General features: G+C 51.8%; 1 protein-coding gene across 1 annotated transcript in view; it reads left to right on the top strand.

The window, feature by feature from the left end:
• The first annotated feature begins 5,423 nt into the window (after positions 1-5,423).
• The window catches only part of LOC132380592 (contactin-5-like), a 166,904-nt gene continuing 163,414 nt past the window's right edge, over positions 5,424-8,913 (top strand). Inside the window, exons 1-2 of the mRNA XM_059949513.1 lie at positions 5,424-5,654; positions 5,789-5,868. The gene's annotated coding sequence lies outside the window, so the exon portion shown is untranslated. The remainder of the gene's footprint in view (positions 5,655-5,788; positions 5,869-8,913) is intronic.

The raw sequence follows: 8,913 nt of genomic DNA, 5'->3' as shown, positions 1-8,913 counted from the left end.
TGTGGCATAATTCGCTTTGTAAATGTCAGGACTCCAATTAAATTTTAAGGCCAGCACAGATATTCTGCCACAGTTAGATTGTGAGTTATTGCATTAACAGTTCCAGATGACCTGCTGATTCACTCTGCCACTTCCCCCTCTCTCTCTCTCTCTCTCCTCCCTCTTCCCTCTCTGCCTTTATATAGCATGTACAGACCCTTCAGCCCACATTGTCGTGCCGACTGTTTAAGGGCAATCCACTCCTTCCCCCCCCCCCCCCCATTTCTCTATCATCCATATGCCGAACAGCCCCTAAATGTATCTGCCCGTACCCCGGCGTCGTGCTCCACACACCCCACCATTCTGTCAAAAATATTTATTTCTGTCATCTGTTCTGAGCTTTCCCCCCTCGCTGTCTCTCTCACTCCTCCATCCCCCTTCCCCATCTCCCTCCGTCCTCTCCCCTTGCCCTGCCCCTCGATGATAATCTCTTTTAAATGTTGCTCATGCACCTGCCCCCCTCCCCCAGCAGCTCCTTCCAAGTACAGACAACCCCCTGGGCGGAAACATTGCCCCTCAGGTTCCTATTAAACCCCAATTCCCTCACCTTCAACCGATGAAGGTCAGCCAGCCAATCATTTCAAAAATGGATGCCGAAAGAGAGGTGAGAGTGGAGTTCAGACCGCTGGAAAACGACGCTGGAGAGGTCATAATGGTGGACAAGGAGCTGCTGGACAAATCTTCAGTGTGGAGGGCACGCTGGATGTTCGAGAGTGCCGGGGGCAGGAGTGAGCACAGTTGCTGTTACTCGGGAGAAGGTGCTTGGGAGCTGTGGGTAGTGAAGGCAGCTGGACCCAGGGTCCTGATAGAGCTGGCTGCAGCAGTTGAGCAGGCATCAGTAATGATCCTTGAAGGATTCATGGTTCTGAGGACTGGAAAATCGTCACTCCGCTCTTCAAGAAGACGAGAGGCAGAAGAAAGGACATTGTCGGCCAGTTAGCCGGTGGTGGGGAAATGTTGGAGTTCATTATGAAGGATGAGGTCTGAGTATACTCGGAGGCAAATGATGAAACAGGCCAACCTGAGCAAGATTCCTCAAGGGGAAATCTTGCCTCACAAATCTGTCAGAATTATTTGAGGAAATAACAAGCAGGAGAGACAAAAGAGAATCAGTAGACGTGGGGTACTTGGACTTTCAGAAGGTCTTTGACAAGGTGCTGCACGTGAGGCTGCATTAGCAAGATAAGATCCAGGGTATTACAGGAGGGACACTAGCACAGACAGAGCATTGGCTGATTGGTAGAGGCAAAGGGTGAGCCTTTTCTGATTGGTGCTGGTGACTCGTGTCTCCGTTGGTATCAATCCTTTTCACGTTAAACGTCAATGATTTGGAATTCGGAATTGATGGCTTTGTGGCCAGGTTTGTGGAGGACCCGAAGGTAGGCGGTGTTGCTGAGGAAGCAGGGAGCCTGCAGAAGGACTTGGACAGATTGGGAGAAAGGCCAAAGAAACGGGAAGCGGAACGCAGCACTGGGAAGTGTGCGGCCAGGCTAAATCACTTCCTAGACAGGCAGAAAACTGGAAAATCTGAGGTGCAAAGGGACTTGGGAGTCCTCGTGTCGGATTCACTGAAGGTTAACTTGCGGGTTGAGTTGATGGAGGAAGGCAAGTGGAAAGTTAGCATTCATTTCGGGAGGGCTGGAGTGCGAAAGCAAGGATGTGCTGGTGATGCTTTAGAAGGCCCTGGGAGTATTGCGAGCAGTTTAGGGCCCTTGTCTAAGAAACTATGTGCCGACATTGGAGCGGGTCCAGAGGATGTTTTGAGAATGATGATCAAGAGCTCTGGGCCTGTAGCCGCTGGAATTTAGAAGAATGGGGGGGGGGGTGGGAGATCTCCTGGAGACCTATTAAATGTGAAAGGCCTCAATAGAGTGAACACGGAGGGGACGTTCCCTATAGTGGAGGAGTCTAGGACCAGAGGCGCAGCCGCAGAATAGAGGGATGTCCTTTTGAATGGAGTCGAGGAGGAACTAGCCAGAGGGTGGTGAATCCTTGCCACAGGCTGCCACGCAGGCCAAGTGATCAGCTGTATTTACGGCAGAGGTTGATCGGTTATTCAGGGTATGAAAGGTCACGGGGAAAAGGCAGGGAATGGGGTTGAGAGGGAAAGTGATTCAGCCAGGATGGAATAGCAGAGCAGACTTGATGGGCCAAATGGCCTAATTCAGCTCCCACTACGGGGATACCTGCTTTGGAGGCGAAGACTCACTAGGTTAGGTCCTGAGATGAAGGGATTGAGATATGGAGAGAGGGTCAGCAAGCTGGACCAACACATAAACACAGCTTGAAGGATGCGGAGGGATCCTACTCAGGACTGAATGAAATGTCCCCTCATAGTGTTTCCAGAACCTAGGCCTTCAGAATAATGGGTCGCAGACCAGGAGAAATGTTCACGACGCTGACGAAGATTGGTCGAGGCATTTGATGTTGGGGCATTCACCGAGCTAGCAGACGTTTCATCACCATCAGTGTGCAGTTGTTGGTGTTTCTTTCTGGGAGGGCTCACAATTGCATAGCACGCCCCCTTCCCCTTTGCTCGCCCTGGTCCTCATTGGCTACCCCTTCAGCTGACCGCTGAGTTCTATTGGCAAGCGTCTATTTGGCTCATGGGGGGTTTGTAAATGGCGTCTACTTCGATGTGTTTGCTTACCAGGAGAGAATCACACTCGTGAAAATTCTCGCGTCAGAACTTCAGCGGTGTCCTGGTTAAAGAGGGCGTCCTTCTCAGTTTTCCTGCTCGGGAACGGCGACGGTGGGCCACGTCTCCGTTCCGCCAGTTTGTGTCCCCGCAACGAGTTGAGGGTTCACGCCCTGCCCTGGCCGACGTGGTTCCTGTGGCCGTCTCCTCCATAACAGAGATCTTATTTATTTGTTGATTTAGAGATTCAGTGGGGAACAAGATCTTCTGACTCACCGAGCCACACTGCCCAGCAACCCATTGATTTATTCTGAGCCGAATCACAGCACGACTTACAATCACCTACTAACGGGTGTGGAAGGGGTTACGCAGATGGGGTGGTGTTACAGAGATGGGGAATGGTTGGGGTTGAAGGTTACAGCACAATACAGGCCCTTCGGCCCACAAAGCTGTGCCGAACACATCCCTACCTCAGAACTACCTAGGATTCCCCATAGCCCTCTATTTTTCTAAGCTCATCGTACCCATCCAAAAGTCTCTTAAAAGACCCTATCTCCACTGCCATCACCGGCACTCACCACTCCCTGACATCTCCTCTGTATCACTTCCAAGCACCTTAAACCTGTGCCCTCTCGTGCTAGCCATTTCAGCCCTGGGAAAAAGCCTCAGACTATCCACACGATCAATGCCTCTCATCATCTTATACACCTCTATCAGGTCACCTCTCACCCTCCGTCGCTCCAAGGAGAAAAGGCTGAGTTCACTCAACCTATTCTCATGAGCATGCTCCCCAATCCAGGCAACATCCTTGTAAATCTCCTCTGCACTCTCTCTGTAGTATCCACATCCTTCCCGTAGTGACGTGACCAGAACTGAGCACAGTACTCCAAGTGGGGTCTGACTAGGGTCCGATATAACTGCAACATTACCTCTCGGCTCCTAAACTCAACCCCATGATTGATGAAGGCCAATGCACTGTATGCTTTCTTAACCACAGAGTCAACCTGCACAGCAGCATTGAGTGTCCTATGGACTCAGACCCTAAGATCCTCTGATCCTCCACGCTGCCAAGGGTTAGAGGGAGGAGGAGAAGTGTTACAGGGAGCAGTCACAGTTGAAGGGGGAAGTTGGGGTGGAAAGGGTTATGGAGATAGGGAAGGGTATTATGGAGAGTATTATGGGTATTATGGAGAGTGTTGTAGAGTGGGAGAACATTTGGGGTGGAAGGGGTTAAGGAAATGGGGAGAAGTGTTACAGAGAGGGGAAAGTTAGGGTGAAAGGTCACGGGGTGGGGTCTTACAGAGAGGGGATATTGGGGAAGAAGGGGTTAAGGAAATGGGGAGACATTTTACAGAGAGAGGGAAAGTTGGGGTGAATGGGTTAAGGAAATGGGGAGGGGTGTTACAGAGACGGGGAAGTTAGTGTGAAGGGGTTACAGAGAATGGGAGGGATGTTGCAGAGAGGGTAAGCGTTTGGGGCGGAAGGGGTTACAGAGAATGGGAGGGGTGTTACAGAGAGGGGAAGCGTTTGGGGCGGAAGGGGTTACAGAGAATGGGAGGGGTGTTACAGAGAGGGGAAGCGTTTGGGGTGGAAGGGGTTACAGAGAATGGGAGGGGTGTTACAGAGAGGGGAAGCGTTTGGGGCGGAAGGGGTTACAGAGAATGGGAGGGGTTACAGATACTGGGGGGTGTTACAGAGAGGGGAAGCGTTTGGGGCGGAAGGGGTTACAGAGAATGGGAGGGATGTTGCAGAGAGGGGAAGCGTTTGGGGCGGAAGGGGTTACAGAGAATGGGAGGGGTGTTACAGAGAGGGGAAGCGTTTGGGGCGGAAGGGGTTACAGAGAATGGGAGGGGTGTTACAGAGAGGGGAAGCGTTTGGGGCGGAAGGGGTTACAGAGAATGGGAGGGGTGTTACAGAGAGGGGAAGCGTTTGGGGCGGAAGGGGTTACAGAGAATGGGAGGGGTGTTACAGAGAGGGGAAGCGTTTGGGGCGGAAGGGGTTACAGAGAATGGGAGGGGTGTTACAGAGAGGGGAAGCGTTTGGGGCGGAAGGGGTTACAGAGAATGGGAGGGGTGTTACAGAGAGGGGAAGCGTTTGGGGCGGAAGGGGTTACAGATACTGGGGGGGTGTTACAGAGAGGGGAAGCGTTTGGGGCGGAAGGGGTTACAGAGAATGGGAGGGGTGTTACAGAGAGGGGAAGCGTTTGGGGCGGAAGGGGTTACAGAGAATGGGAGGGGTGTTACAGAGAGGGGAAGCGTTTGGGGCGGAAGGGGTTACAGAGAGGGGAAGCGTTTGGGGCGGAAGGGGTTACAGAGAATGGGAGGGGTGTTACAGAGAGGGGAAGCGTTTGGGGCGGAAGGGGTTACAGAGAGGGGAAGCGTTTGGGGCGGAAGGGGTTACAGAGAATGGGAGGGGTTACAGATACTGGGGGGGTGTTACAGAGAGGGGAAGCGTTTGGGGCGGAAGGGGTTACAGAGAATGGGAGGGGTGTTACAGAGAGGGGAAGCGTTTGGGGCGGAAGGGGTTACAGAGAATGGGAGGGGTGTTACAGAGAGGGGAAGCGTTTGGGGCGGAAGGGGTTACAGAGAATGGGAGGGGTGTTACAGAGAGGGGAAGCGTTTGGGGCGGAAGGGGTTACAGAGAATGGGAGGGGTGTTACAGAGAGGGGAAGCGTTTGGGGCGGAAGGGGTTACAGAGACGGGGGAAGTTGAGGTTACTGCGATGATGAGGGCTGGGGTGGGGAGATTTGTGACAGACACCGAGCTGGGCGGGCAGGCTCGGTGTGAGACGTGGAGAGTCCTGGCGCTGTCTGTCTGTGCGCGGAGCCCAGTCTGTCTGATGCCATAACGAGAAGCCGGGTGACTCCCCCCAGCCTCTTGTCTGCCGCCGTCAGCGACTCCGATCTCCTCGGCAGCTCGTTCGAGTGGCCAGGCCCCGCTCAGGAGGACGAGACGAGGGCGTGACGGGGAACGATGGGGTGAGAAAACCCTGTGTGTCTGTGTGTGCTCTACCCCCTCCGCTGTCCGCCAGTCCTCCTCCCCACCCCCCATTTCGCGTTACACAGTCTCATCTCCCGAGAGTTGCAGGCAATTATTTTCTGTTTTCTCGCAGACTGACAGGTTACGGTGCAGAGACGGGGGGAGCGCGGATGGGAGAGATGCTCTGAGAGGCGAGAGCGCAGCCCGGCAACTGTGAGTATGGAGGCAGCGAGCTGGCGTGGGTACCAGGCAGAGAAAGTTAAAGCGCTCCGGCAGCCCCTGAGTGGGAGGGACGGGGAGAAAGTGAGAGAGACAATGTGTGTTTCAACGAACAGGTGCTAAATGTGAACCTGAGAGGGGGAGAGGCTGTGTATGTGTGTAAATCACTTTCTGAGCGGGTTCGCCCGTTTGCGCCTGTCTCTCCGGGTGCCCATCCACCTGTCTGTGTATACGACCATCTGTACGTGTGACCGCCTTTATCTTTGTGTGCGAGCGTGGCTCTCCAAATCGGAACCCGGTTTTATATCGCCAGCATGTGTCGTGAGATTTGCCATGTATCTTGTGTGTGCTTGTGTGTTGGTGGGTGTAACACTGGCACGCCTTTGTGTCTATGAGTGTGCGTGTGTTTGTACATTTGTATGCCTTTGTGTCTGTGAGGGCAGCTCTATGCATTTGCGTGTGTGTGTACACGTTGGTCTGCCTCTGTGTCAGGATGTGTCCTGGGGGCTTCTGTCTGACCTGCCAACTGGTTATTCCCCTCCGTGCATGCTGCCTGACCTGCTGAGTTTCTCCGGCGTTAGTGTAGTTGCCCTGGATTTCCACATCTGCACAACCTCTTGTGTTTCTACGTGTAGCTGTGAGTGCACACGTTCGAAATTCAAAGTAAATTCATTACCCAAGTTCGTATCGGTCACCAGAATCAGGTTCACTATCACCGGCACACATCATGAAACTTGCTGTGTGACAGGGCAATATATAAAATAGACTACAAACTATAATAGGAAATAGATATTAAAAATTAAATAAGTTGTGCAAAAGATGGTGAGCTGTGGGTTCCTGTCCTGCCATGTGCTTTCTTAAGGGGTTTTTTTTGGCATGAAAAATAAAGAATTTATGAAAAAGTATAACTGAACAAATATTGACAAACTGGGTGTCTGTGTGTGCACCTGTCTGAGTGTGTGTGTGTGTGTGTGTAAGTGTGTGTGTGAGTGTTTGTGTGCATAAAGACTTAGGGGAGCACTTAGAGATATCACTGGTGCGTAGGGAGAGGAAAGTGCGTGTGTTTGAAGCTGGAGGAGATTTAATTTAAAACGCTTTGTTCAGTAGGAGGAAACCTGATGCCTTGGTTTGCTGGAGATTAGGGGCAGAGTGTCAGGGATTTAATCTGCGTGTGTGTGTCAGGGATGATGTCAGCGTTCTGCTCCTCTGTATGGGGATTTAGCGTGCATTGTTTGCGCTCAAAACGGATTAGGAGGAAAAAAGCCGGCAGCCAGGCATCTCCTGACAAACTGCCCTTAGCCAGCGGCTTGGTGTCCGATATGTATCATCAGTCTGTGCTGGATGTCTGTCTGTGGCCGTGTCTTTGTGTCTGTCTGTGCACTTGGGTCTGCCTTGTGTCTATTGTGTGTTAATAGATAGACTGAGTAAATATATGTATTCTAGATTGAAGATTGTTTAATATCAGTTCCTGTGCACAAGTGTAGAGGAGAACAAAATAATTCTGTAAGGAGAATGAAGTAGTGGTTATTCCGGATCTGATGCAGTGCCAAAAACCCACAAAAGATAAAGAAAGTAATAAAAACACAATGAAAATAAATACATAAGATAGTTTATACACATTGGTTTTATGTCTATAAAAAGATCCAGGCTGTGCATGAGGGAAATTATAAAGTCGTGGTGGAGTTAGTGGGTGGAGGTGTTGATCGGACTTGCTGCTTGGGGTGTATATGTGTGTGTGTGTCGGGGGGGGGAGTGTTTACGGAGTAGGGGTGTGTGTTGGAGTACTCTGTGTGAGTACTGAGAGAATGGTGAGATGTGTTAATGTACAGGCTGTGTGTGTGTATATTTGTGCTTCTGGTGTGTACCAAGTGTGCGTTTGTCGTGTCTGTCTGTCTGACTGGTGTGTGTGTTGGTCTGTGGTAAGTGAATGTCTGTCTTGTCTGGTGTGTGGTTATATGGGTGTTGGTCTGTCTGTTGTGTGTGTGTGTCTGTGGTGTCTGTGTCTGTGGTATGTCTGTGTCTGGTGTCTGTGTCTGTGGTGTGTGTGTGTGTCTGTGTCGTGTGTCGATCTGTTGTGTGTTTGTGGTGTGTGTGTCAGTTTGTGTGTCTGTCTGTGGCGTCTGTGTGTATCTGTCAGTCTGTGGTGTGTGTGTGTGTGTGGTGTTGGTCTGTCTGTGGTGTGTGTGTGGTGTTGGTCTGTCTGTGGAGTGTGTGTGGTGTTGGTCTGTCTGTGGTGAGTGTGTGGGTGGTGTTGATCTGTCTGTGGTGTGTGTGTGTGTGGTGTTGGTCTGTCTGTGGTGAGTGTGTGGGTGGTGTTGATCTGTCTGTGGTGTGTGTGTGGGTGGTGTTGGTCTGTCTGTGTGTGTGTGGTGTTGGTCTGTCTGTGGTGTGTGTGTGGGTGGTGTTGGTCTGTCTGTGTGTGTGTGGTGTTGGTCTGTCTGTGGTGTGTGTGTGGGTGGTGTTGGTCTGTCTGTGTGTGTGTGGTGTTGGTCTGTCTGTGTGTGTGTGGTGTTGGTCTGTCTGTGTGTGTGTGTGGGTGGTGTTGGTCTGTGTGTGTGTGTGTCTGGTGTTGGTCTGTCTGTGGTGAGTGTGTGTGTGGTGTTGGTTTGTCTGTGGTGTGTGTGTGGTGTTGGTCTGCCTGTGGTGTGTGTGTGTGTGGTGTTGGTCTGTCTGTGGTGTGTGTGTGTGGTGTTGGTCTGTCTGTGGTGTGTGTGTGGTGCTGGTCTGTCTGTGGTGTGTGTGTGTGTGTGGTGTTGGTTTGTCTGTGGTGTGTGTGTGGTGTTGGTCTGTCTGTGGTGTGTGTGTGTGTGGTGTTGGTCTGTCTGTGGTGTGTGTGTGTGGTGTTGGTCTGTATGTGGTGTGTGTGTGTGTGTGGTGTGTGTGTGTGTGGTGTTGGTTTGTCTGTGGTGTGTGTGTGGTGTTGGTCTGTCTGTGGTGTGTGTGTGTGTGGTGTTGGTCTGTCTGTGGTGTGTGTGTGTGGTGTTGGTCTGTATGTGGTGTGTGTGTGTGTGTGTGTGGTGTGTGTGTGTGGTGTTGGTC

Source organism: Hypanus sabinus, chromosome 24 (assembly GCF_030144855.1).
Source record: "Hypanus sabinus isolate sHypSab1 chromosome 24, sHypSab1.hap1, whole genome shotgun sequence".
Lineage (NCBI taxonomy): Eukaryota > Metazoa > Chordata > Chondrichthyes > Myliobatiformes > Dasyatidae > Hypanus > Hypanus sabinus.
Note: the sequence above shows the minus strand (reverse complement) of the source record. Positions and strands in the feature narration are given on the sequence as shown.